Below are 26,968 nucleotides of genomic sequence, written 5' to 3'. Positions count from 1 at the left end.
CCCCCCCCCCCATCAGTTTGATAGAGCAGTGTGCTGACAGCCAGGGAAACCAAAGGTAAGCACGTAATGAATCCTATGGGAGCTCTCCCATGTTATGTGTAAGCAATCTTCAAACATTGTGCAAGGCAATTCGGAGAGGTTCAGAGAGGTTCTGTAACAGTGGGAGATCACCTGACAGGTCACACCAGCCAGCAGAGAAATCGGGCATGCAGACACAGAGCAGTGCCACCTGGCAGCCTCCTGGACCTTTGACACTTGAGGCAAAACCATCCGGCACCAAGTCAGACCAACTAATAGATCCATCTGAAACCCAGATCTAAACAGCCTGGCACAACCTAATAGGGAATTTTGGCCTTCAGACCAATCTTTCCACAGGAATATCCAACAATGAGACAAAATAACCATCTTTTCTTGGGATCAAACTAACAGAGAACAATCCATTGGAGCCTCAACTTGATAAAAATAAATCTCAACTTTCTGCTCCTTTTTCCTTTTGTTTCTCCATCTGTCCTTTCTCTGGTTCCTCTCTCCTCTCTGGCTCCCCTTTTCTTTCACTTTTATTTCATTGATGCTTTCTCTATCACCATTCTCTCTCTCTGTCACTGCAGCCCATCGCTGCTCCATTTCTTTGTTGCCTGCATTCCTTCCTCTCTCTTCATTCTCTCCCTCACTATCTCTGTGTCCTTTTTCTGTCAGCTTGCAGTCTGTTCTTTTTTCTTCTCTAATTCATGCTATTATTCTATTGTTTTCTCATCTGACACACATTCCTGTCCCCTGTTCTTTCGTTTGGCCTCTGTTTGATAGTTCTGTCTGTCTGTCTCTCGCTTTCCCTCTCTATTTGAATAATTCTCCTCGGCCCCTCGCTCTCTTTGTTTCCTTTCCCTGTTGACCTCCCCTGTCCTTGAACCTCTCCCTTCTCTCTGTTTCCCAACTAATAGATCCATCTGAAACCCAGATCTAAACAGCCTGGCACAACCTAATAGGGAATTTTGGCCTTCAGACCAATATTTCCACAGGATACATCGCTCTCCTTTTCTAGCTCCTGCCTCCACTCCTTTTTTTTGTTCTGACTTCCCTTCTCATTCTCTTCTATCTTCCGCTCTGTCTCTCTCTCTATTTTCTCTCAGTTTCTCTTCTCCCCTTTTCTCTGTCTTTCTCCATGTATATGTATATCTCTGTTACGGACTTTCTCTCTCTCTCTCTCTTCTGCTTCCTCTCTTCTCCATTCCCACTTTACTCTCTTTCTGATTCCCCTCTGCCTCTCTCCCCACAGTCTCTCTGATTCTCACAGGGCGCATAGTCTCTCTGTTTCAAATCTCCATTTTTGTCACAAGGGGCTTTTCACAGTAACTCATACTTGTGACAATAAAAGATTATTATTATTATTTATTTTACCTCTCATTTCTCTTTGTCTTCTTATCTCCCTCCTCACATCTTTCCTTCCACCTTCCTTCCTCTTTCTGTCTTCAGTTTTCCCTCCACTTTCTATTCTCTCATCTTCATTCCCCTTTCCCACCTCCTCTCTGATTTCCTTCCTTTAATCTCCAATTCTGTGCCTTTTTCTACGTCCTTCTATCTGCCTCTGCCCTTCTCTCTTTTTGTCCACACTCCCTCTCTCTGGCATTAATGTTTCTTGCTGCCTCCTGTATTTCCTATGCCCATATTCGCTCTCGCGTTTTCTCTCTGTCTTCCTTCTCCTCCCCTCTGCTTTTAATCTCCTTTGTCTTTGTGCCTTTCTCTTTGTCTCCTTTATTTGCCTTTTTTGCTGTCTTCTCTTACCCCTTTTTTCATTCTCTCTCTCCTCCCCCCCTTCCCCTCTCTCTAACTCGCTTATTTCTATTTCATGGTCATTCCATTCTGCTTCGTATCTCTGACATTTCTCGTTTTTCCCCCTGCCTCCAGTTTTATTTTCTCTCAGATTTAACCGCTAGCCCTCCAATCTCCACCCTCTACTGTTTTGTTTTCGAGGTGCCCGTGTCTGTTTTCTTTGGGTTACTTTCTGCTGTTGTATTTTCCACGTCCTTTTCCGAATGAATGCGATTTTGAATTCCAATTGGGGACGAGACCTCGGTCTCCTTCTGAACAGGCGGGTTCAAAGCGTCAGCTGCCACAGGTGGAAACATCCACGACCTCCCTAACCTCGGGTATGGACTCGGGTCGGGAAGGAGTTTGTCTGTCTCGCTCCTGACTGGCAAGAGTTGTAGTTTTAAAATACACCCCGTGCCAATTGCGAACACCATTGGAGTGCCGGTGAATATTACTTTCTTTTATTAAAGAGCTTTCAGTCAGTGGACATGGGAAGAGCTGCAGTCTTCTCGCACCTTAAAGAGTTAATTGGTAATTTTGTAAGAAGCAACAACTTGTATGTGCTGTGCTGTGTGACTGTGCTTCACTCTGCAGAAAGTCACAATGTAATGTGGTGTCGACCAAAACTCTACTCTCAGGGTTTTCAGTAAGTAGTTCAAATGTAGAATAGCAAATAATTTTCGGGTAGTTTTTTCTAATCTCCCGCTCCTCATTCCTCTCTTTCTCTTCCACTCCCTTTCTATTTTTTTTATCACCACCATCATTTACTGGTAACGGTAGCACAGTGGTTTGCACTGTTGCTTCACAGCGCCAGGGTCTCAGATTCAATTCCTGGCTTGGCTCACTGTCTGTGCGGTGTCGGCACAATCTCTCCGTGTCTGCATGGGTTACCTCTGGCTGCTCCGGCTTCCTCCCCCAAGTCCCGAAAGACGCGCTTTTTCAGTGAATTGGACATGCTAAATATCTCCCTCTGTGTACCCAAACAGGCGCCGGAGTGTGGCGACTCAGGGATTTTCACTGTAACTTCATTGCAGTGTTAATGTAAGCCTTCTTGTGTCAATAACGATTGTTATTATTATTATTAATTACTGTTCTCTCACGATCACATTGAGTCTTTCCTTTCCAGTTGTGTATGTCTCTCCTTTTCCTCACTCAGTCACTCTATCAGTTTGTCATGGCATCCCTTCTCAGTGTCTCGCTGTCCCTGTGCTTTTCCTCCTGTCCATCTGTCTCACCCGTCTTCCTCCTGTCGTTCGCTCTCACTATTCTTCTCTCCCCTCTGATCCCCCTGTGCCACTCTACCCCCATCTGCCTCTCCTTCTGATACAGCGTTGTCCCTTGCCGACTCGCTGCTTGCCCCACTGCGAGTTGCAAAGAACTTGCAGCTCTCTGCGCACTGACGTACCTGCTGTTGACGATGGCAGCGTCGGGACTGCTGCAGGCTCAGAGAGATGTGTCCCACTCCTGAACTCTCAGCTTCCAAGTCCACTTATCAACGTTCATTCAGCAAAATGATGAGGAGAGTAAATCACACAGGAGCAGCACATTCCCAAGTGCTTCTCATGATCAAGGCTCCGTGAATCAGTCTGGTCAGGGGGGTTGGTCCTATATAACCAGCACAGTGACTGGGAACAGTGTTCGTCAACCAACAGAGGGAGCTGATTGTGTGTGAAATGAAAAGAATTTTATATTTCCCCTCCCTGAAACTTGCTCAGACGAGCTGCATGATATTTTCTTGTGTGTGTGATTCCATTATGAAGGCCTTTGGAGAGGGTCGTTCCTTTTTTGTGAGTCTGTGTGACTGATTCCTCACAATTCCTGATCCACAATGGGAGGTTTCAGCACAGATACATTAGTGTGGGGACGGCAGTAGCAATGAGGAGGGAGGTTGGGAGCCATGGCAACCGGAGAAGGCCTTTCAATAATTTCCTGCGCTTCTGAGACGAGTAGTGAAACAGAGGAGTATTTAGTGTGCGAGCAGCCAAGGATAATATACAGCCATTGTCTCAGCCTCCAGCTCCAGTGGATGAATTGGTTTTGTGTCAGGGTGGGAGACCTTTATTTCAGTTAACACATCGCCAGAGAGAGCTCTGAGCTTAGTAAGTGTCAGTGAGACTTGGGGAGGGGAAAATTGCGGTAACCCTATCCCGTATCCAAATTGACTTTGACCATTCAATGATCTGAACTGAATCAGTCCAATACAGAGCAGACATGGATTGAACCCATCCGATACAGAGTAGGACCAAGACATGGATTGACCTTGTCCAGTAAGGAGCAGCTCCTGGATGCTCATTCACCCCATCCAATCGCAAGCCAGCCCATAGAAACTAATTGCCCCTGTCCAGTAGAAACAGGTCCTGGACACTAATTGAACTAGTCCAATAGGGGGTGAATCTATATAAAAATATGAAGCAATACCTAAGGGGCGGCATGGTAGCGCAGGGGGCGGCACAGTAGCATAGTGGTTAGCACTGTTGCTTCACAGTGCCAGGGTCCCAGGTTCGATTCCCGGCTTGGGTCACTGTCTGTGCGGGGTCTGCATGTTCTCCCCGTGCCTGCGTGGGTTTCCTCCGGGTGCTCCGGTTTCCTCCCACAAGTCCCGAAAGATATGCTTGTTCGGTGAATTGGACATTCTGAATTCTCCCTCTTGTGTACCCGAACAGGCGCCGGAATGTGGCGACCAGGTGATTTTCACAGTGACTTCATTGCAGTGGTAATGTAAGCCTACTTGTGACAATAATAAAGATTATTATTATAAACACTAATTGATCCAGTCCAATATGGAGCAACGGAACAGGAGCAGTAGTAGTCCATATGAGTCTGCTTCCATTCAATAAGTTGTTGGTGAAAGCTCTAAGTACATCAACTCAACATTCCTGCCCTACTCCAACATCCCTCGATTCCCTTTGTGCCAAAAATCTATTGATCACTGTCTTGAACAAACTCATTGAGGTAAATGTTCCTGTCCCGCCTGCCACGGGAATCATCACGGACAGGATGGACAATTGAAAGGTCCATTGACCTTGGGCGGGAATTTCCTGTTTTGGGGCAGGAGGGACTGGAAAACTCCACCCCTCACTGAGCATCCACATCCAAAAGGAATTCCAAAGAGTCCCTTTATGTTTCTTTATTATTTGATGGGTTGTGGGCGTCACTGGCAAAGGCAACACGTGTTGCCCATCCCTTGAACCATTTCAGAGGGAAACGCATTGCTTGTTGGCCAGGCCAGGTAAGCAGGGCAGATTTCCTCCCTTCCATAAAGTGACATTACTGAACTAAATGGGCTTTTACCACAATCAATGATAGTTTAATGACCACCCTTACTGAAACTAGCTTTATATTCCAGATTTTTATTAATTGAATTTAAATTCTACCAGCTGCCATGGTGGGATTTGAACCCACGTCCGCAGGATTACTAGCTCTGTGACATTAACACTGCAATGCTGTCGCGCTCTGAGTGAAGAAGGTACTCCTCATCTTAATCCTAAATGATTGACGTCTCTATCCTGAGAATAAGACTGCTGGTTCTCATCTCTTGAGGCGTGAGAATCAGTCTCATTGTACTGACCCAGTTAGAGTTTTATATAACTCAATGAGATCGTTCGTTGGCCGGAATGATCCGGCTATTTGCTGGTGACTGGATTCTCTGGTTCCGCTGACAGTGCACTGCACCCCCTCCTCTGGGTTGTTAAGTAATGGGTTAAGAGACATTGCAATTATTTATCTCATTTATGTTAAGTATCCATTAATTGACACTAATATGTAAAGGGGCTTCACGTGGCCTCTGTCAGGTGATGTATAGTGAGAATTTTGTGCAAAGTCTGTTGGAAGGAAATAAATGTGTGTTTGTGAAAAAGGAACAGAGCTTTAGACTCTTCATATCACAGCAACTAAAATGTCTAACAATTGGTAGCAGAGGATGGTTACTGTGTAAATGTGAAGGGTTGAAAGATACAATTTTTCCAGATCAAACCAAGGAGTGAGTGAGAAAAGGAAAAAAAAAGGGATATATGGCTGAACTGAGGATAAAGGTGGCTGGATATGACTATCCTTCCTTATTTTCTGAAAGGGAATCATACGACCAATGGAGAAGTGCAGTAGTTATGTGGACTAAGGTAACTGCTTTGGGAAAGAGAAAACAAGGTATGGCATTGGCTCTTTCTCTACCATATGGCATTAAAATCTGAAACAAAGTGTTTTCTGAGCTGGAATTGGAAGAGTTAGACTCAGAAGAAGGTCTGGAGACTTTATTACATTATATGGATAAGATTTATAAGAAAGATGACTTGTTAAGTGCGTATGAAGCATGGTCGGATTTTGATAAGTTCCGGAAAATGGAGGAAGGATATCTCCATGGAAGACTATATAATGGAATTTGGCAGACTATATAAAAGGCTGCAGAAACACAACCTGGAATTTCCACAGTCTGTGTTGGCCTTTAAATTACTTGACTGTGCTAGAGTGAGCAACATGGATAGGCTCCTGGTTTTGACAGGAGTTCAGTTTACTGATAAGGATACCTTATTCGAACAGATGACAAAAGCTTTACAAACGTTTCTGGGGAAACATTTGATTCCGATGGCTCTGATGACCCAAATAGGTCAGCCTGCAATAAGGTAGAATATGGAAGATACACAACTAACAGGATGGCAAAATCGTATGGCTACGAACAGGGCTCAAGACTATAGAAGGAGACCGAGTCAAGGAAATTATGAGGACAGAAACCCAGTTAGAACCTACAATAGGAAGATGAACCCCAGAGATGCACGGGGCATGATAAATCGATGTTTTTGATGTGACTCTCAATACCAATATGCTTTCAACTGTCCAACTCGTTATGATAGAGTGTTTGAAGCGACACATGACACGGAAGAGTCAGAAGAGGAAAAAGATAGTGACCAGAAAGAAGGCATTGTCCTATTGACAAGCAGTTTTACGCCGGTAATGAGGGTGTTGGTTGCAGAATCCTTCAACTGTGCTGTATTGGACAGTGGCTGCACATCTACTGTGTGTCGAATTGACTGGTTAAAATGTTACCTGGACTCTTTGAATGCTGAAAATCGTAACAAGGTTAAGGAATTTGAAAGTTCCACAAGTTTCAGGTTTGGGGATGATAATACTCTGAAGTTGCTGAAAAGAGTGGTGATCCCTTGCAATATTGCCGGACTGAATCATTTCAGTAGCACGGATGTTGTATCAAGTGAGATACCTTTGCTTCTGAGCAGACCGTCGATGAAGAAAGCACACATGAAACTGGATATGGAACAGGATAAGGCAACAGTTTTTGGAAAGACGGTGGACTTACAATTTACACAGTCGGGACACTATTGTATTCCATTACTGACAAATAATGTTTCAAGTAGAGTGGTGAAGGATGTGTTTATGGCAGTTGAAAATGGGACTTTAGCTGATAAAAAGCTTGTGGTATTAAAACTGCATAGACAATTTGCACATCCGTCTCCTCAGAGGCTGAAAAATTTATTAAAGGATGCGGAGGTAAGGGATGACGACTATACTAAACTGATAGAACAGGTTAGTGACCGCTGTGAAGTTTGTAGGAAGTACAGAAGGACACCAGCACGACCGATAGTAACCCTACCTTTGGCCAGGGATTTTAACGACATTGTGGCCATGGACCTTAAGATCTGGGGTAAAGCAGATAATATATTTATTTTGCATTTTGTAGATTTAGCAACCAGATTTAGTCAATCAACGATTGTACGAAGTAAAGAAAAGAGAGTAATTCTGGATCAAATCGTGGAAAAATAGATAGGGACAGGAATGGGTCCACCGGCAAAATTCCTTACAGACAATGGGGGAGAATTTGCTAATCATGAGTTTAAGGATATGTGTGAAAACATGAATATCAGAGTTATGAATACGGCTGCAGAAAGCCCATTTAGTAATGGTGTCTGTGAAAGAAATCATGCTGTCATCGATGACGTGTTTCGGAAAGTTTTGGCAGATCGACCAAATTGCAGGCTAAATTCAGCTTTAGCATGGTCAGTACATGCAAAGAATTCATTGCAGATGGTTGGGGGCTATAGTCCTTATCAATTAGTGTTTGGTAGAAATCCTAAAATTCCGTCCATTTTGGATGACCAGCCTCCAGCTTGGGAGGGGACCACAATTAGCTCTGGTTTTGCTGAACATTTAAATGCATTACATCGCAGTAGAAAAGCTTTTTTGGAAGCAGAAGTCTCTGAAAGTATTCGCAGAGCTTTACGACATAACGTACGGCCATCAGATGCCGTGTTTCAGCAAGGAGGCATGGTATACTATAAGGGAGACAATTCTAATGAATGGAAAGGCCCAGGGAAGATCGTAGGCATAGATGGCAAAACAATTATTTTGCAACATGGTAATCAAACTGTTAGGGTACATTCATCAAGGATAATGGGTACAGATTACAAATTTTCAAACTTAGACAGAGCAGACAGACATGACGAGGAACCAGAGTCATCTGGTACGCATGTGTTACAGAACTATGAGGACCAATTAACTGATATAGACAGGGTTTCTGTGGAGGAACACAACATTTCTGATGAATTAGAACAGGCCATTTTTCCGAAAGGGCAACTGCCAAAAGTTGGTGCAAAAGTGACATACTTGCCTGAAGGGTCTAGTCAATGGAAGGATGCAACTGTTATTAGTAGAGCAGGGAAGGCCACTGGAAAGTATAAACAGTGGTTGAATGTACAGCATTCAGGGGAAGGAGTCAAGACAATGGATTGGGAAAACGAAGTTCAAAAATGGAAGGCACAGAAACGCAGTGCCAGTTCAGATAGTACATCGGATAGTGAACAGGTCCGCAGGAAAAGGTCAAGAACTATTGAAAGGACATCCCACAGCAGAAGGGAAAGATCAAGCAGTCGCAGTACAGAACGAGATACCAGGCGGGAGAGGGGACGTAGTTTATCAAGATCTCGGAACATGAGTAAGACTACGAATACTAATAGGAGTAGAAGCCCACATGCACGTGAGATTTTGGTGGCTTCAAATAAATTAGATGAAAAAGTTATCCAAGAAGCTAAACAGCAAGAATTGCATAGTTGGAGTGAATTTGAGGTATACACGGAAGTACCGGATGGGGGACAAAGAGCTCTACCCCACAGATGGATTTGGACGGAAAAGGTTCTTCCGGATGGAACTTATAAGGCAAAGGCCAGGCTTGTGGCAAGAGGATTTGAAGAAAACTTAGAAGATCAGGATTTAAGGGTAGATTCACTTACAGCAGGAAAGGTTAGTTTAAAGATCTTCTTGGCTCTATTAGCCACAAAGGCATGGGAATGCAAATCTATAGATATAAAAGCTGCCTTTTTGCAGGGGCATCAGCTCCAGAGAGACATTTTTCTCCGTCCTCTTAAAGAAGCAGCTAACACAGAAGGGTTACTCTGGAAGTTGAACAAATGTGTATATGGATTAAATGATGCATCTAGAGTCTGGTATTTTTTGGTAAGGTCAGTTTTGTTAAAGTTAGGCTGTTGCCAGTTGAAAGCAGATCCTGCAATGTTTTACTGGCTCTATAAAGGAAATCTTTCTGGCATTTTTATGATGCATGTCGATGATTTTTTGTGGGGTGGGACTAGTGATTTTGAAGCTATTGTAATCTCTGGTTTGAGGAAAGAATTCAGGATTGGAAGTCAGGCTTCCGGTGCATTTAAATATATTGTACTGGAAATTAGACAGACTAAGTTCGGGGCAACTTTATGTCAGCAATCTTATTTGGAGAGCATCAGCCCAATAGCAATAAGTCGTGGCCGAGTTTCACAAAAAGACGCAATGGTTTCAAAGATAGAAAAAGAGCAACTGCAAAGTTTAATTGGGCAACTGAACTGGTTAGGTAGACAGACTAGACCAGACGTGAGTTTTGATGTCTTAGAGTTGAGTACAAAAATGAATGATCCCAAAGTGGAAGACGTAATAAGAGCAAATAAAGCATTGGCCAAACTAAAAATGCAGGAATGTGTTTTGAAGTTCCCGGTTTTAGGTGACCTTAGGCACTTGAAACTCATAGTTTATAGTGATGCGTCCTACGCAAATTTATGTGATGGGGTTTCAAGCGCAGGAGGTTTTATAATTTTCATTTTGGGGAACAATGGTAAATGTTGCCCGCTTGTGTGGGAAACAAAGAAAATAAGGTTAGGTGGATTGGCCATGATAAATTGCCCTTAGTGTCCAAAATTGCCCTTGGTGTTGGGTGGAGGTGTTGAGTTTGGGTAGGGTGCTCTTTCCAAGAGCCGGTGCAGACTCAAAGGGCCGAATGGCCTCCTTCTGCACTGTAAATTCAATGATAATCTATGATTAATCTAGGACAAAGGTTTGGCACAACATCGTGGGCCGAAGGGCCTGTTCTGTGCTGTATTTTCTATGTTCTATGTTAAGGAGAGTGGTAAAAAGCACTTTGGCTGCTGAGACGTTAAGCCTTGTAGAGGCGGTGGATATGACCTTTTATATAAGTATGATATTGAGAGAAATTTTGGGATTAGGGGATTTGGGTAATAAACCTATTGACTGTCACATTAACAATAAATCCCTGTGGGAAAATGTGCACTCTACAAAAAGTGTAAATAAAAAGAGGTTACGGATAGACATCGCAAATTTGAAGCAGATGTTGGACAGAGGGGAAATAACAAAAATTAAATGGGTCAACAGGAGCTATCAACCGTCAGACTGTTCTACGAAAAGAGCGACAAGTTCACAGAAACTTTTGGATATTGTTAACGAAGGGCGCTTGTTTCTGTGACTTTTTTTTCTTTCTCGTCCAAACAAAAAAAAGGGGGGAAATCATGTGTGTGTTTTTGAGTTTCTTGAAATTTTGTTTTCACCGATTTTATTTTTTCTCCAAGGAAGGGGAGACTGTTAAGTAATGGGTTAAGGGACATTGCAATTAGTTGTCTCATTTATATTAAGTATCCATTAATTGACACTGATATGTAAAGGGGCTTCAGGTGGCCTCTGTCAGGTGATGTATAGTGAGAGTTTTGTGCAAAGGCTGTTGGAATGAAATAAATGTGTGTTTGTGAAAAAGGAACAGAACTTTAGACACTTCATATCACAGCAACTAAAACGTCTAAACGGGTTTCCCGGTGGCGTGCGGAGGCTTTAGTGGGAATTCCCATTGTCAGCGGCGGGAGCAGAGAATCTTGCCTCCAGCGAACGACGCGCCGCCTCCCGCTGCTGAGCAACATGCGGCTGGGTGGACGGAGAATTCCGTCCCTTATTCTTCTTAATTCCAGAGATCATCGGCCCAAATTACTCACTGGTCAGCCCTCCCATCCCAGGGATCAGCCTAGTGAACCTTTGATACCCTCCTAAGGTAAATATATCCTTCCTTGGGTCAGGAGCCAACACCAGATGTGTCATATACAATTGCAGCAAGGCTTTTTTACTATTGCACAACAATACCTCTGCAATAAAGGCCAACATACTGTTTGCCTTCCTAATTGCTTGCTATGCCTACATGTTAACTTTCAGTGATTTGTGTACAAGTACACCCAGATCTCTCTGAACACCAACATTTACAACTCTCTCATTTTGGTTGGAAGGATGGAAGACTTTTCACTTTACCAATGTTAGACCAAAAGTAGAGTAATTTAAAACCAGTTGTCTGAAAATTGGACTTGTCCAAGAACTGAACGTTTCTTTAAATAGGCCATGCAAGACTACCCCATGGAGCAAGTGTTTGATTAAAGTTTAGTAATTTAAGCTAATTAATTAACCACAATGAAACTAATTAATTAACCACAAACACACAGTAGAAGGCAGCATTCCAAATGTGCCCTGAGGCCAATGGTAGAATTAAGCCCAAAATGGATGTTTCCAGGCAGTGTCGTGGCCTGTCATTTCCCGCATTCCGAGTGATCCGAGCGACCCTTGACCCCACCCCACCTAACCCAGCTTGGTCCAACCTGAACCTTACTCACAGCATGGTGCCAGTCTCGCCATTAGTCCCCTGTTGTAGAGGGCAGTAGAGCAGATCTCGGTGTCCATGTACATAGATCCCTGAAAGTTGCCACCCAGGTTGAGAGGGTTGTTAAGAAGGCGTACGGTGTGTTAGCTTTTATTGATAGAGGGATTGAGTTTCGGAGCTATGAGGTCATGTTGCAGCTGTACAAAACTCTGGTGCGGCCGCATTTGGAGTATTGCGTGCAACTCTGGTCGCCGTATTATAGGAAGGATGTGGAAGCATTGGAAAGGGTGCAGAGGAGATTTACCAGAATGTTGCCTGGTATGGAGGGACGATCTTATGAGGAAAGGCTGAGGGACTTGAGGCTGTTTTCGTTAGAGAGAAGAAGGTTAAGAGGTGACTTAATTGTGGCATACAAGATGATCAGAGGATTGGATAGGGTGGACAGTGAGAGCCTTTTTCCTCGGATGGTGATGTCTGGCACGAGGGGACATAGCTTTAAATTGAGGGGAGAAAGATACAAGACAGATGGTCAGATGTCAGAGGTAGGTTCTTTACTCAGAGAGTAGTAAGGGCATGGTATGCCCTGCCTGCAACAGTAGTGGACTCACCAACACTAAGGGCATTCAAATGGTCATTAGATAGACATATGGACGATAAGGGAATAAGGTAGATGGGCTTTAGAGTGGTTTCACAGGTCGGCGCAACATCGAGGGCCGAAGGGCCTGTACTGCGCTGTAATGTTCTATGTTCTAAGTTCTAAAGAAAGTGCTGTCAGCTACTAACAGGTCAACCTAACCATCCTGGAAATTATGGCCAGAATTCTCTAATCGTTGCGATATTCCCTGCTGGCAGCGCACCCCCACCGCGGGGGGTGGCTACAATGGGAAATCCCATTGACAAGCGTCGGGAAGATAGAATCCCGCCGCCAGCGAACGCTGCGCCGACGAGAAACACGGCTGGGGGACTGGAGAATCCAGCCCAATATCTTTCATAACCTTTAGAATGGAAAGGTGATCTGGCAAGGTGGGACGGCCTTCCTCTGTCACTGGCAGGTCGGGTACAGGCGGTTAAAATAAATGTGTTGCCGCGATTCCTGTTTATTTTTCAATGCCTACCGATTTTCCTGCCAAAGTCTTTTTTCAGGGAGATTGAGGGAAGGATTACCTCATTCATATGGGGAGGGAAGGTGGCCAGAGTGAGAAAGGTGCTGCTACAGAAGGGAAGGCAGGCAGGGGGTTTGGGTCTCCCGAACTTGTTGTACTACTACTGGGTGGCGAATGTGGAGAAGGTGCGGAGCTGGGTCAGAGGGGTGGATTCTCAGTGGGTCAGAATGGAGGAGAGTTTGTGCAGGGGGTCAGGGCTGAAGGCACTTGCAACAGCGCCGCATCCCGATAGCTCCGGAGAAATATTCAGGGAGTCCGGTAATAATAGCTTCATTGAAAATCTGGAGGCAGTTTCGCCAACACTTTGGGTTGGGTTTAGGGTCAAGGGAAATGCCGATTCGGGGGAACCACAGATTTGAGCCAGGGAGGTGGGATGGAAGTTTTCGGAAATGGGAAGAGAAGGGGATTAAGACGCTAAAAGATTTGTTTCTTCGGGGTCGGTTTGCAGGATTGAGGGAGCTGGAAGCGAAGTATGGGCTAGAGCAGGGAGAAGGGTTTAGGTACATGCAGGTTCGGGATTTTGCCAAGAAGGAGATACAGAGCTCAACAGAGGAACCGGCCTCCACATTGCTGGAGGAGGTGTTGACGACAAGGGGACTGGAGAAGGGGGCAGTGTCAGCGGTGTACGGAGCTATTCTGGAAGAGGATAAGGCACCACTGGAAGGGATCAAAACAAAGTGGGAGGAAGAGCTGGGAGAGGTTATAGAAGAGGGGGTCTGGTGTGAGGTGCTCCGGAGAGTGAATGCCTCCACCTCATGTGAGAGGTTGGGGCTGATACAGCTGAAGGTGGTATATAGAGCGCACCTCACGAGGGCGAGGATGAGCCGATGTTTTGAAGGAGTAGAGGATGTGTGTGAGCGTTGCGGGGGAGGCGGGAGGCCGCGAATCACGTTCATATGTTTTGGTCCTGTCCAAAGCTAGAGGATTATTGGAAGGAGGTGTTTAGAGTAATTTCCAAGATGGTGCGTGTGAAACTGGACCCAGGTCCCCAGGAGGCCATATTCGGGGTGTCGGACCAGCCAGGGTTGGAAACGGGAGCGGAGGCAGATATCATAGCCTTCGCCTCGTTGAGATCGCCCGAAGGCGGATCCTGCTGGGATGGAGAGCAGCCTCTCCACCCAGTGCCTTGGCGTGGCGGGGGGACCTGTTGGAATACTTGACCCTTGAGAAGGTTAAGTTCGAACTGAGGGGAAGCTCGGAGGGGTTCTACAAGTCATGGGCATTATTCATCATGCACTTTCAAGAACTGGATAACATCGAACATTAGTTGGGGGTGGGGGGAGGGGGGCTGTGTAGATTAAGGGTGACTACGGGTAATCCCTGATTCCTTTTTGTCATTTGTTTATGTAAACATGCGGGCTGATGTTTGGGGGTTGGTGGGCGGGTGGGATCGTTATTATGGGGATTGACATATCTTGCTGATTATTGTTTATTGTTGATGGGTGTAAATGCGGGAGAAAATGTGAAAAAGGAGGAGAATAAAAATATTTATATTTAAAAAAAAAGAATGGAAAGGTGCACCAAAGCCAGACTCCAGGGCTGAACCAGACCCATAAGGGAGGGATGGAAGCAGGCATGTTGCAACAGGCATCAGTCCGAATCCAACCAATACCTTGCTTCCGAGAACCGGGAAGATCCAAAATCCGGCACGGATCCTGCCCCGGGGTTGCTGGTTTTTGAGACTCTCTACCTGTAACACGACTGCCGCTTTCTGGAGCAATCACTTAACCTGCCTTCGATTGCGGCTTCCTCATGTCCTCCTTACATCTTACTTCCCCACCTTGATTTACACTCAGTCCCCTCATTCAAGATAAATTGTGAATAGTGAGAGCCCTGCACTGATCCTTGTGACATTCCACCAGTTACATCATGTCATCCTGGGATAATTCCGACTTTATTTTCTGTCTATTAACCAATCCTCAATCAATGCAAATATGTTATCCCCAACCTCAAGAGCTCTAATCTTATGTGACACATTCTGCAAGTTTACAATGACTACATCCATTGATCCTCCATTATCCACTGTGCTAATTACACCATTAACATTCTACTAGAATTGCCAAGTGTAATTTCCCTTTCAGAAAACCCTGTTGACTCTTGAATCAAATTGTGAATTTTCCACTATATTCTCCATCGACACTTTGGGCAGCTGGACAAGAAACCCCACCAGCTGAAAAATTCTACCCTAAGTACACAATACTCAACTTTAAAAAAACCTGTTTCCTGGTTAGCTCCAGGATATATTGTTCCCGAAAATGGTCCCAAATTGAATTCCATGAACTCGCCTCCAAGCTACTTTTTTGCCAATTTTAGTTTGTCCATTTTGTATGAAGGTTAAAGACCCCCACCCCCATGATTATTACATTACACTTGTTACATGCCCTTCTAATTTCCCGATTATTACTCTGCCAAACTTCCAGATCTTCCACAAAGCAGCAATCACTAAGGGATTGTTTCTCCGCTCGAACCTTTTCGTGCCTCGGAACCGATCCACATTTCTTGCCGGGTTTTCTGAGCCCGGCTTATCCAGAAATGTGTAGTGCAGTGTGCATCGGAGAACTCCATCACAGCGGTGTGGGGTGGGGGGGGGGAGAAGTAAGATACATCCCCTTGACTCGGCACTAGGTGCCGTATGATAAATGTAAATGTCCAATGTGAAAGATATTGGCGGAGTTTTCCCACAAAATGGCAAAGTGTCAGGTTCTGACTGAAAACTGACGTGTTTCTTCCCAGAGAAACAGCCAGGTTTTCTCTCCAGATCTTTGTCAAAAAAAAAGCAGGAGTGTGTGTTTTGCACCGTCACTCTGGTGGAGCGGGCCTGAAACAGAGATCGGGCCGCCGTTTTAAAAGGGCTCCCCCATTTCAAAGTGAAAGTAAAAGCCCTTATCCGCCATCACTGGCATCGGGGCTTCGGCGCCCCACCCCAACCAAGGTCAGCATCGGTGCTTCAGTGCCCTCCACCCCCCCCAACCATCATCGGCATTAGGGCTTTGGTGTACACCGCCCACCCCCCCACCCCCCAACTGGCATCCCCACATAGTGGTAACCCATCCCAATGGGTTCCTGGAGGCCCTGCCCCCTGACAGTGCCACGTTTTCAGTACCAACCTAGCTATGGCACCTGGGAGCTGTGCCAGGGCACTGACCAGCCATGTCCCTCACAGTGAGTGAGGGGGCTATACTCACCTATGAGCCCCCCAGCGTGGCCATCACCAGTGGTGATTCCCGCCGGTGTGACGTCACGCCGGCGGGGGATCGCCTGATGTCCCCTGGAGAAACGGTGTTAAGTGTTTAAGCATATTGAAATGAACTTAAACTTATGATAATCTGGTTCATTTCATCGCTTAGCGTGAACTGATTACATCAGTGGGGAGGGCCTGGGAACATCGTGTTCTGAGTTCTCGCCGGCGTAACACCCATTATGGCCCCCTCGCAAGAGTTAGCGGCCATACCGGGTGTTGTGCCCGTGGCGAACGGGCTTGGAAAAGTCCCCCAGTGAATGGGTAGGATGGATAGGTTAGGTGAGTTTAGTGAATGTGGGTAGGTTAGGTGAGGGTTAGTGAGTGTGGGTAGGTTAGATGAGGTTAGTGAGTGTGGGTAGGTTAGCTGAGGTAAGTGAGTGTGGGTAAGTTAGCTGAGGTAAGTGAGTGTGGGTAGGTTAGCTGAGGTAAGTGAGTGTGGGTAAGTTAGGTGAGGTAAGTGAGTGTGGGTAGGTTAGCTGAGGTAAGTGAGTGTGGGTAGGTTAGCTGAGGTAAGTGAGTGTGGGTAGGTTAGCTGAGGTAAGTGAGTGTGGGTAGGTTAGTTGAGGTAAGTGAGTGTGGGTAGGTTAGCTGAGGTAAGTGAGTGTGGGTAGGTTAGTTGAGGTAAGTGAGTGTGGGTAGGTTAGTTGAGGTAAGTGAGTGTGGGTAGAGTGACAGTGAGGTTGTAGGTGGGTAGAGTGGTGGTCCTTCTTTAAATGCGTTCACCTTTCCCTGACCATCCCTCCCATTTCCTAGTTTCTGGTGTGACTGAAGCAGTAAATATGCAGAGTGTACTTGACATGTATAGATCAATTTTAGTACAGAATAGACAGGAAGTGACCTTGTCCAATATCAACTGAGCTGTTTTCCATGAGGTGGGTTGACTGCATCTCACTCAATTTGTTAGTTTGAGATAATTTTTGATTTTATGTGGGTTTCATCCTATCTATCTTTGTTAATCAGACTGCCGAGGATTTCAAGACTGTCCCCTATTCCAGTCTATAGATTGGACCCAGGGGTTCCATTCACTCTAGTCTTGACATCACATGGGAAGGGAAAACAGTCCAAAAAGGTCAAAGGTGAGCGTATGTTAAGTGCTTCCTGAAAGGGACAACTGGTGCTATTCATGACATCCTTCACATTCCTTCACTTTCCACCCACAGAGGCCAATATAACTTCCTAACACAATGAATAGAAGTCATTGCTTTGTTCATCGACCTTTGATTAAGGACGCAATTTGAGCTAGATTTCAGACAAATGTCTTTGAAAAGAAAGTGAATGACAGCAAAAGAAACCTTTTATACACAGAATAGCTGCTCATTCTAGCCAGTAGGAAATGGTTGCAGAGATGGGGGTACAGCAGGAGTGTGACAATGGAGGGCAGGAGAAGGCCAGGAATTCAGACAACAAAGGTCCAGGAATGTGAATGCTCAGGGATAGTACAAATAATCAATATTAGACAGGCATACCACAGATAATCAATATGGGAAACAGGGATATCATGGATAATCAATACCAAAGATAGGGATATTACAGTGTCAATCCCGGTGACAAAGTCTTTAAGGTAATAGTGTAAGAATCAGACTGGATTCTGGTGTCAAGCGTATCTAACGCACACTGAAGCTGAAGGTTCTGCTTTGCACAATCAATATTGGGTGTATTGTCCATCCATCAAAGTGAAGGTCACCTTGTGATGGATATTCGAACATGCTTTGAATATGCTCACCGAGCGATGCCAGACCCACCGCCCCAGTGTGCGAAAGGATGGTGTCAGTTAAACCCTAACTAAACTGGAGTCAATGGGAATCAGGGGGGAAACTCTCCGCTGGTTGGGGTCATAACTGGCACAAAGGAAGATGGCTGTGGTGGTTGGAGGCCATTCATTTCAGCTACAGGACATCACTGCAGAAGCTCCTCAGGGTAGTACCCTAGGCCCAACCATCTTCAGCTGCTTCATCAATGACGTCCCTTCCATCATATGGTCAGAAGTGGGGATGTTTGCGGATGACTGCACAATGTTCAGCACCATTCGCAACTTCTCAGATAATGAAGCAGTCCATGTCCTGGAAGACCTGGACAATATCCGGCTTGGGCTGACAAGTGGCAAGTTACATTCGTGCCACACAAGTGACAGTAATAGTAATAATAATAATAATCTTTATTGTTGTCACAAGTAGGCTTACATTAACACTGCAATGAAGTTACTGTGAAAAGCCCCTAGTCGCCACATTCCGGCGCCTGTTCGGGTACACTGAGGGAGAATTCAGAATGTCCAATTCACCTAACAAGCACGTCTGGCGGGACTTGTGGGAGGAAACCAGAGCACCCGGAGGAAACCCCGCAGACACGGGGAGAATGTGCAGACTCCGCACAGACAGTGACCCAAGCCGGTAATCGAACTTGGGACCCTGGCTCTGTGAAGCCACAGTGCTAACCACTGTGCTACCGTGCAGGCAATGAACATCTCATACAAGAGAGCATCTAACCACCACTCGCTGACATTCAATGGCATTACCATCGTTGAATCCCCCACAATCAACATCCCGGGGGTTACCATTGATCAGAAACTGAACTGGACTAGCCATATTAATGCTGTGGTTACCAGGGCAGGTCAAAGACTAGGAATCCTACTCCGAGTAACTCACCTCCTGACCCCCAAAGCATATCTACCATCTACAAGGCACAAGTTAGGAGTGTAATGGAATACTCTCCACTTGCCTGGATGAGTGCAACTCCAACAACACTCAAGAAGCTCGACACAATCCAGGACAAAGCAGTTCGCTTCATTTCTCCCCCTTCCACAAACATTGAAACCTTCCTCCATTGAAGAACAGCGGCAGCCGTGTATACAAGCTGCACTGCAGTAACTCACCAAGGTTCCTTAGAAAGCAACTTCCAAACCCACGACCACTACCATCTACAGCGGCAGCTGTGTATACAAGATGCACTGCAGTAACTCACCAAGGTTCCTTCGACTGCACCTTCCTAACCCATGACCACTACCAGCTAGAAGGACAAGAACAGCAGATACCTGGGAACCCCACCACCTGGAAGTTCGTCATCAAGTCACTTACCACCTTGAATTGAAAACATATTGCCGCTCCTTCACTGTCGCCGGGGCAACATCCTGGAACTCTCTCCTTAACAGCGTAGTGGGTGTATTGGGTGTACCTACACCTCAAAGACTGCAACAGTTCAAGAAGGCAACTCACTACCGTCTTCACAAGGGCAACTATGGATGGGCAATAAATGCTGGCCTAACCAGCGATGCCCCACATCCCATAAATGAATAAAAAATAAATTGGCAAAACTAGTGGTAGGGATGTATCAGGATAGGACAATGGAGGGGAAATCCTAGACTAACTCGACGGATGGATTCCCACATTTGGGATCGGATCTTTCTTCTTCCTCATAAGTCACACTTCATTTTACTGTCAAGGGTTCCCTGCAGACTGAGGACAGAAGAATGGTGGCAGCTTCTGGCTTTGACCCACGTCCCTCTGACGGTGTTGGTCTAAGGGGTGGGTGAGCTTCTGTCCAACACCAGATCTTGTGGCAATTCCCAGAAATGGCGGATACGTGGTGCAAACAGGCTAGCCACCATTTTCCCGGTTTTCCCACTGGGGCGTGTCATGATATTCAAACACACACATCATGATAGACAGACCAACAGACCAATTAGCACACATAACACGACAGCCAATCACAGACAAGAGCAGACACAGTATAAGACAAGAAACACGACACCTGGTGGACAGTCCATCTGGAGACAAGGACAAGGACAGGACCTGATTAACAAGACACTCACACAGTCACCACGTGCTGAGTACCAAGACATCGGTAAATAACAAGTTGGAATAAAACTGCGTTGTACCAATTGCAACCATGTTCGTTCATCTGTACCTCAGAGCACCCAACACCACATGATACCAGTGAGTGGATCGATACCTGCCGGCAAATCTGCCACCCTGAGCCATGGACATCAACAACAAACCGCAGCAGTTGCAAGTCGCTGGGAACCTGGGCACCAATTGGAAGCACTTCAAGCAGCGATTTGAACTGTACATGCGAGCCAACGAAAAACAGGGTGCCTCGGACGAAACAAAGATTGCCATGCTCCTCACTACCGCAGGTCAGCACGCCATCGATGTATACAACTCCTTGGTGTTCGCGGAAGGCGAGAACCAATCTAAATATGACACGGTCCTCCTCAAGCTCGACCAGCACTTCAACGTTGAGGTAAATGAAAGCTTTGAGAGGTACATCTTTCAGCAACGCCTGCAAGGTAAGGATGAGCTCTTTCAACCCTTTCTGACGCACCTCCGCATACTCGCGCAGTCCTGCGGTTACGGCAACACCTCAGAGTCCATGATCCGGGACCAGATCGTTTTTGGCGTTGCCTCCAGTGGCCTACGCCAGCAGCTTCTTAAAATTAAAGGCCTGACCTTAGCATCTGCGGTGGAAGCCTGTGTCCTCCATGAAAATGCGACCAGCCGCTTTGCCCAATTTCAGGCGACCGAATCGGCACGGAGGGGGTCCCTAACGATCGAATCGGCAAGCCAGGCCGCCCACGAGGCCGAACGCATCCAGGCAATCGTGTTTCTCCCGGCACGCGGCCCGGACGAGGGTGGCCGCTTCGCGCACTTTTCGAGGTCTCCCGCGCTTGTGCGCGCCAAAACCAACGGCAACATCGAGGGACGCACTGCGCAGGCGCGCCCGATGCAAGACCGAACTGCGCATGCGCAGTGGCGTAACGAACGCCGTGACGTCATGACGTGCGGCAACTGTGGAGCTGCACATTTAAAAGGGCAATGTCCTGCAAAAACCGACAATGCCTACGCTGTGGCAGGATGGGCCACTACGCTGCCTACTGTCGAGCGGTTCAACCGATGGATCCTCCACATCTCCGACAACCTCGCAGACACGTGCGGACCATCCAGCCTACACATCAGGACATCCAACCCAACGACACAGATAACCAAGATGCCTTCCGGGTTGCAGTCATTGATGTGAACCGGGTCAACACCATCAATCCGGCTGATGAATGGAGTGCCACCCTGACGATCAATCAATCGCAGATCACTTTCCGCCTGGACACTGGCGCATCCGCCAACCTCATAGCATATTCAGCATTCCATGCCATGAAGGTCAGACCACCTATCCAGCCATCCCGGTGCAAGGTGGTCGACTACAACGGGAATGTTATCCCGGCCATGGGATCCTGCCAGCTCCAGGTGACACACAAAACACACATGGCCACACTCTCGTTTGAAATAGTTGGCTCATCGAAGGATTCCTTGCTGGGCGCACAGGCATGTAAGGCTCTCCACCTTGTACAGCAAATTCTGTCTCTCTCTCCAGACGACACATCTGACTTCCCGGATGCTGAGTTCAACGCACAGCTCCAATCGCTCCTCGCCCACAACCAGGAGGCATTTGAAGGCATGGGAACACTGCCATACACAGACCAAATTCGCCTCAAACCGGACGCCATCCCGGTCGTTCACGCACCTCGCAGGGTTCGTGCGCCACTTAAAGACCGCCTCAAGCTGCAGCTGCAGGATCTCCAGGACCAAGGGGTCCTATCCAGGGTCATGGAGCCCACGTCATGGGTCAGCTCCATGGTGTGTGTCAAGAAGCCCTCTGGCGAGCTCCGCATCTGTATAGACCCTAAAGACCTAAATAATAACATTATGCGGGAACATTATCCCATACCTAAACGGGAGGAGATCACCAGTGAAATGGCCCAAGCCAAGATATTCACCAAACTGGATGCTTCTAAAGGGTTTTGGCAGATCCAACTGGACCCGTCCAGCCGAAAGCTATGCACCTTTAACACCCCTTTCGGCAGATTCTGCTACAACCGGATGCCATTTGGCATCATCTCGGCATCCGAGGTCTTCCACAGAATCATGGAGCAGATGATGGAAGGCATCGAAGGGGTGCGCGTATATGTGGACGATGTCATCATCTAGTCCACCACACCGCAGGAGCACATACATCGTCTCCAACGCGTTTTTGCTCGCATACGGGAAAATGGCCTGCGCCTCAACCGAGCCAAGTGTGCCTTTGGTCAGACCGAATTGAAGTTCCTGGGGGACCACATCTCCCGGTCAGGGGTCCGTCCGGATGCAGACAAGGTGAGCGCCATCACAGCCATGCCGCGGCCGGCCGACAAGAAGGCTGTCCTACGATTCCTTGGCATGGTCAACTTCCTCGGGAAATTCATTCCCAACCTTGCCTCCCACACAACGGCTCTGCGCCATCTCGTAAAAAAATCTACAGAGTTCCAGTGGCAACATACACACCAGCTGGAATGGGAGAAGCTCAAACACAAATTTGCCACGGCACCAGTGTTGGCGTTCTTCGACACGTCTCATCCCACCAAAATCTCAACTGATGCCAGCCAATCCGGCATTGGAGCAGTGCTCCTGCAGAGGGATGACACGTCGTCATGGACCCCGGTTGCCTATTCATCACGGGCTATGACCCCCACAGAGCAGCGCTACGCGCAAATCGAAAAAGAATGCCTGGGCTTGCTAACTGGTTTGGACAAGTTCCACGATTATGTATATGGTCTTCCACGATTCACGGTCGAAACTGACCAGCGCCCCCTGGTCAACATAATAAACAAGGACCTGAACGAGATGACCCCTCGCCTCCAGAGCATCCTACTTAAACTCAGGAGGTATGACTTCCAACTGGTCTACACTCCAGGGAAGGACCTCATCGTGGCGGATGCCCTATCCCGAGCAGTGAGTACACCACCAGATGCGGAGGGGTTCGTATGTCAGATCGAGGCACAGGTGGCCTTGACAGAGGCAAATCTGCCGGCTGACGACTCCAGTCTGGCCCGCATCCGCCGAGAGACAGCGGCCGACCCCCTTTTACAGCGAGTGTTGTGCCACATGACGGGAGGATGGCTCAAAGGGCAGTGCCCGCAGTTCTATAATGTACGGGACGACCTAGCCACCATTGATGGGATCCTTCTGAAGCTAGACAGGATCGTCATTCCGCACAGTATGCGCCAGCTGGTTCTCAATCAAATACACAAAGGCCACTTGGGGGTCGAGAAGTGCAGACGGAGGGCCCGAGAGGCGGTATACTGGCCGGGCATCAGTGACGATATTGCCAACATGGTGCTCAACTGCACAACCTGCCAAAGGTTTCAGCCGGCGCAACCTCCTGAGACGCTTCTGCCCCATGAGCTGGTGACATCCCCCTGGGCGAAGGTGGGTGTCGACCTATTTCACGCGCTTGGCATGGACTATGTTATCATAGTGGACTACTTCTCCAATTACCCAGAAGTCATACGCCTACACGATCTGACGTCATCTGCTGTCATCAGGGCCTGCAAAGACACCTTTGCTCGCCACGGCATTGCGATGACTGTCATGTCGGACAATGGGCCCTGTTTTGCCAGCCATGAATGGTCGTCCTTTGCCGCCTCATATGGCTTCACGCACGTGACGTCCAGCCCTCTGCATCCCCAGTCCAATGGAAAGGCGGAGAAGGGCGTTCACATTGCCAAGCGGCTCCTCTGCAAGGCTGCTGCTGCCGGATCGGACTTTCACCTCGCCCTGCTGGCCTATCGCTTGGCCCCGCTAGCCACGGGTCTCTCGCCAGCACAGCTGCTGATGGGTCGCACCCTCAGAACAACTGTGCCTTCCATCCTGGCACCAACAACAGACCATGCTCCGGTACTGCATAGGATGCAACTGCAGCATGATCGCCAGAAGAGTTCGTACGACACAAGGGCAACTGATCTTCCCCCCCTGGCCCCTGGAGTCAAAGTCTGCATTCATCTACCAGATGGTGGCTGGTCAGCACCTGCCAAAGTTCTCCAACACGTGGCTCCCCGCTCGTTCCTGGTACGCATGCCGGATGGATCCGTGCGTAGGCGCAATCGGCGAGCCCTTCGCCTACTTCCACGCTCGCAATGGAACCATACACAGACACCGGGTCCTCCACTGGTTCCTGATAGTGACTTCGTGGAGCTGCCACATACCATGCCCCTTCTATCGCCACCCGTGGCCAGGCTCGCACCTCAGCCGGTGGTTCTCGACCCACCCTTGAGGCGGTCAACCCGAATTGGTCGCCCACCTACTAGACTGGACTTATGAGACTGTTCACACGTCAAAGTTTAGCAACTATTGTACTGTAACATGTTACTGTTTTACCGTTCCAGATCTCGTTTGACCGGACCACACTTCAAAGTTTTTCTTCTTTTGTTATGGTACAACCTCGTTAGCATGCCACACCCGACATCGCCCCATGTATATAGTTACGCCACATGTACATGCTGTAAATATCACGCACACACACCTTTAGCTGCACTCAGGACACATTCATATTTATAACCACGTAGGCACATAATCTTGTAAAAAAGGGGGGATGTCATGATATTCAAACACACACATCATGATAGACAGACCAATTAGCACACATAACACGACAGCCAATCACAGACAAGGGCAGAGACAGTATAAGACAAGAAACACGACACCTGGTGGTCAGTCCATCTGGAGACAAGGACAAGGACAGGACCTGATTACCTCAGAGCACCCAACACCACAGGGCGATGGTTGGGCGCCAGTGAAGCAGCTGAGGAAATTTTCACCTCCCCTGCATTCCTTTTTCACTTCCCTTTCGCATTGTTCCCCTCTCTCTTTTACCCTTGCGCCCCATGGAGGTGGATTGAATTCAACCCCTCAGAATGATGGCCCATGAGTTCCTGCCAGCTCTGGGAGCAGTGGGCTTTAGACCCCGGCCTGTGGACCCTGGGGTATTGTCAGCCTGGCTTGGGGGAGGGGGGGGGGGGGGTGGCTGGATTCTGAATGCTTCATGCTGTTGATTTGAACAGAATGTGCTTTATTTGAGTTGGTCGGCTCGGCGAGTTGATTTATGGGAATACAGATGTTTTCATACAGAGAGCTGAGGAGAGAAAACAGCAGCTGTGAGTGAGACTGAGCGAGTCCCGTGAACTCGATAGCATAGGCAGAGAAAGAATATCTCTATTAATTGATGCGAACGCACACAGGGGGCATTTTCTGCATTTCAACAACGTTCATTCAGTCCTTTAACACACTGACTTTGATTTTAACCGTGAAAAAATTGCCAATCTAAACAGAACGTTTGTCCCATCAAAATATCACTTGGTGTTGGATAACAGCTCCCTTAAGGGAATGTTGGGATGTGCGCCTCGAGCACAGGATCTAGCTCAGTTCTATATAGAGAAATTAGACAAAGGTGTAAAACAAGTCAATACAGGAACAACCAGAGTTATCAAGCAAGATGAATTTTACATCAGTTCAAGAAAGAACCTTATTACAGCACCTCTCTTGGCTTCAGAATATCTCCCAAACATAATTACAGCTAATGTTTCGAAGTACAGTTACTGTTTAAATAGAGACAAAGATAATGACTTCCATAGACCAGATCGCTCGTTTAATTCACTCACCATTGAACTTAATCCCTCCCCTCCCCCCACTCCCTCGCACCCCGCACACACACACACACACACACACAGACACTAATTACTCTTTAATCTCTCCCACACTCACTCATCAGACAGTTCCCGCTCATTCCCTTGGTGTCTCCCACGGAGTAATCAAGGACGGTCAGCACAGATTTGTTCGTGGAAGGTCATGTCTGACTAACTAGATTGAATTTTTTAAGGAGGGCTGGCGAGGATCTTTTGATGTGAGTCCACATGAATTTCAGCAAGGATTCTGACAAGGTCCCACATGGCAGACTGCGCAGAAAGGTCAAAAGAAAAGTAAAAACGCTTGTGATCCGAGGGAAAGTGACGAGTGGGATCCAAAGCTGGCTCAGTGGCAGGAAGCAAAGGGTGGGTGTTTTGCGACTGGATGACTGTTTCCAATGGGTTGCCAGACAGATCAGTACTGGGCCCTTTGCTGTTTGTGATATAAGTAAAGTCGCCATAGTCCCAGGTGTCCAGAGGCTGCTTTCCCCTTTGAGGGGAATAGCTGACTGGTGGTGATTTAACCTGACAGTCGCGACACCTCAGGCGAGGGGCAAGGTTGAGAAGGTGGGGCCTTCATGAATAACCTCAGCCGGTTCGGGAATTGAAGCCGTGCTGCTGGCCTCGCTCTACATCAGGCATTGTCAAAGTCGAGGGCATGACCTGCAGGTGGGTCGCAGGCGGATGTTGGGAGGGTCGCGGAGCCGTCCGTTGCGGCGCTCACGATTGCGCAAATTTCCGCAACAGCTGCAGCAGCCGGTTTTTAACAATGCTGGCTGCAAGTGGCCTTCAAAAAGGTTGGGAGCATATAAAAAAATTGCGGCCGCACTGCGCATGCGTGCTCGTTCATCGGTGCGCATGTGCAGAGGTTTGCGCATGCGCACCGATGAGCGGGCATGCATGCGTAGTACGCCCCTGTCATGATATTCAAACACACACATCATGATAGACACACCAACAGACAAATCAGAACACACAACACCACAACCAATGACAGAAAGATATAAAAGCACAGACACGACCCCTGGTGGTCAGTAAGAGCTGCAGAGGAGAACCAGGACAGAGCTATTGCCAAAGACACTCAGGGAGACAGCACGTGCAGAGTATCCAGAACGAACTGTATTATAAGAGTTATAATAAAATAGAGTTGTACCACATACAACTGTGTTGGCTCATCTGTGCACCAGAGCACCCAACACCACATGGTACAGGAGTGGATCGATACCTGCCGGCATACCTCAGTGTACACAGACAACCAGCAGTGCCCAGGCATGATGCACGAGCTCCCGATTCCGCAGGCGCTCCAGTGCGACGGCGACCTCCACGAAAACTGGCGGCGATTCCGGCAAATGTTCGAGTTGTTC

General features: G+C 47.5%; 2 protein-coding genes across 2 annotated transcripts in view; one reads left to right on the top strand and one right to left on the bottom strand.

Moving 5' to 3' along the window:
* LOC140390032 (uracil nucleotide/cysteinyl leukotriene receptor-like) overlaps positions 1 to 3,430 on the bottom strand; it is a 52,267-nt gene extending 48,837 nt beyond the window's left edge. Inside the window, exon 1 of the mRNA XM_072474876.1 lies at positions 3,212 to 3,430. The gene's annotated coding sequence lies outside the window, so the exon portion shown is untranslated. The remainder of the gene's footprint in view (positions 1 to 3,211) is intronic.
* Positions 1 to 26,968, top strand: part of LOC140390033 (LIM and senescent cell antigen-like-containing domain protein 2) — a 217,792-nt gene that overhangs the window by 132,176 nt on the left and 58,648 nt on the right. The gene's annotated exons all lie outside the window — the stretch shown is intronic.

Source organism: Scyliorhinus torazame, chromosome 14, assembly GCF_047496885.1.
Source record: "Scyliorhinus torazame isolate Kashiwa2021f chromosome 14, sScyTor2.1, whole genome shotgun sequence".
NCBI lineage: Eukaryota > Metazoa > Chordata > Chondrichthyes > Carcharhiniformes > Scyliorhinidae > Scyliorhinus > Scyliorhinus torazame.
The sequence above is the reverse complement of the archived record's forward strand: the minus strand, read 5'-3'. Positions and strand labels throughout refer to the sequence as shown.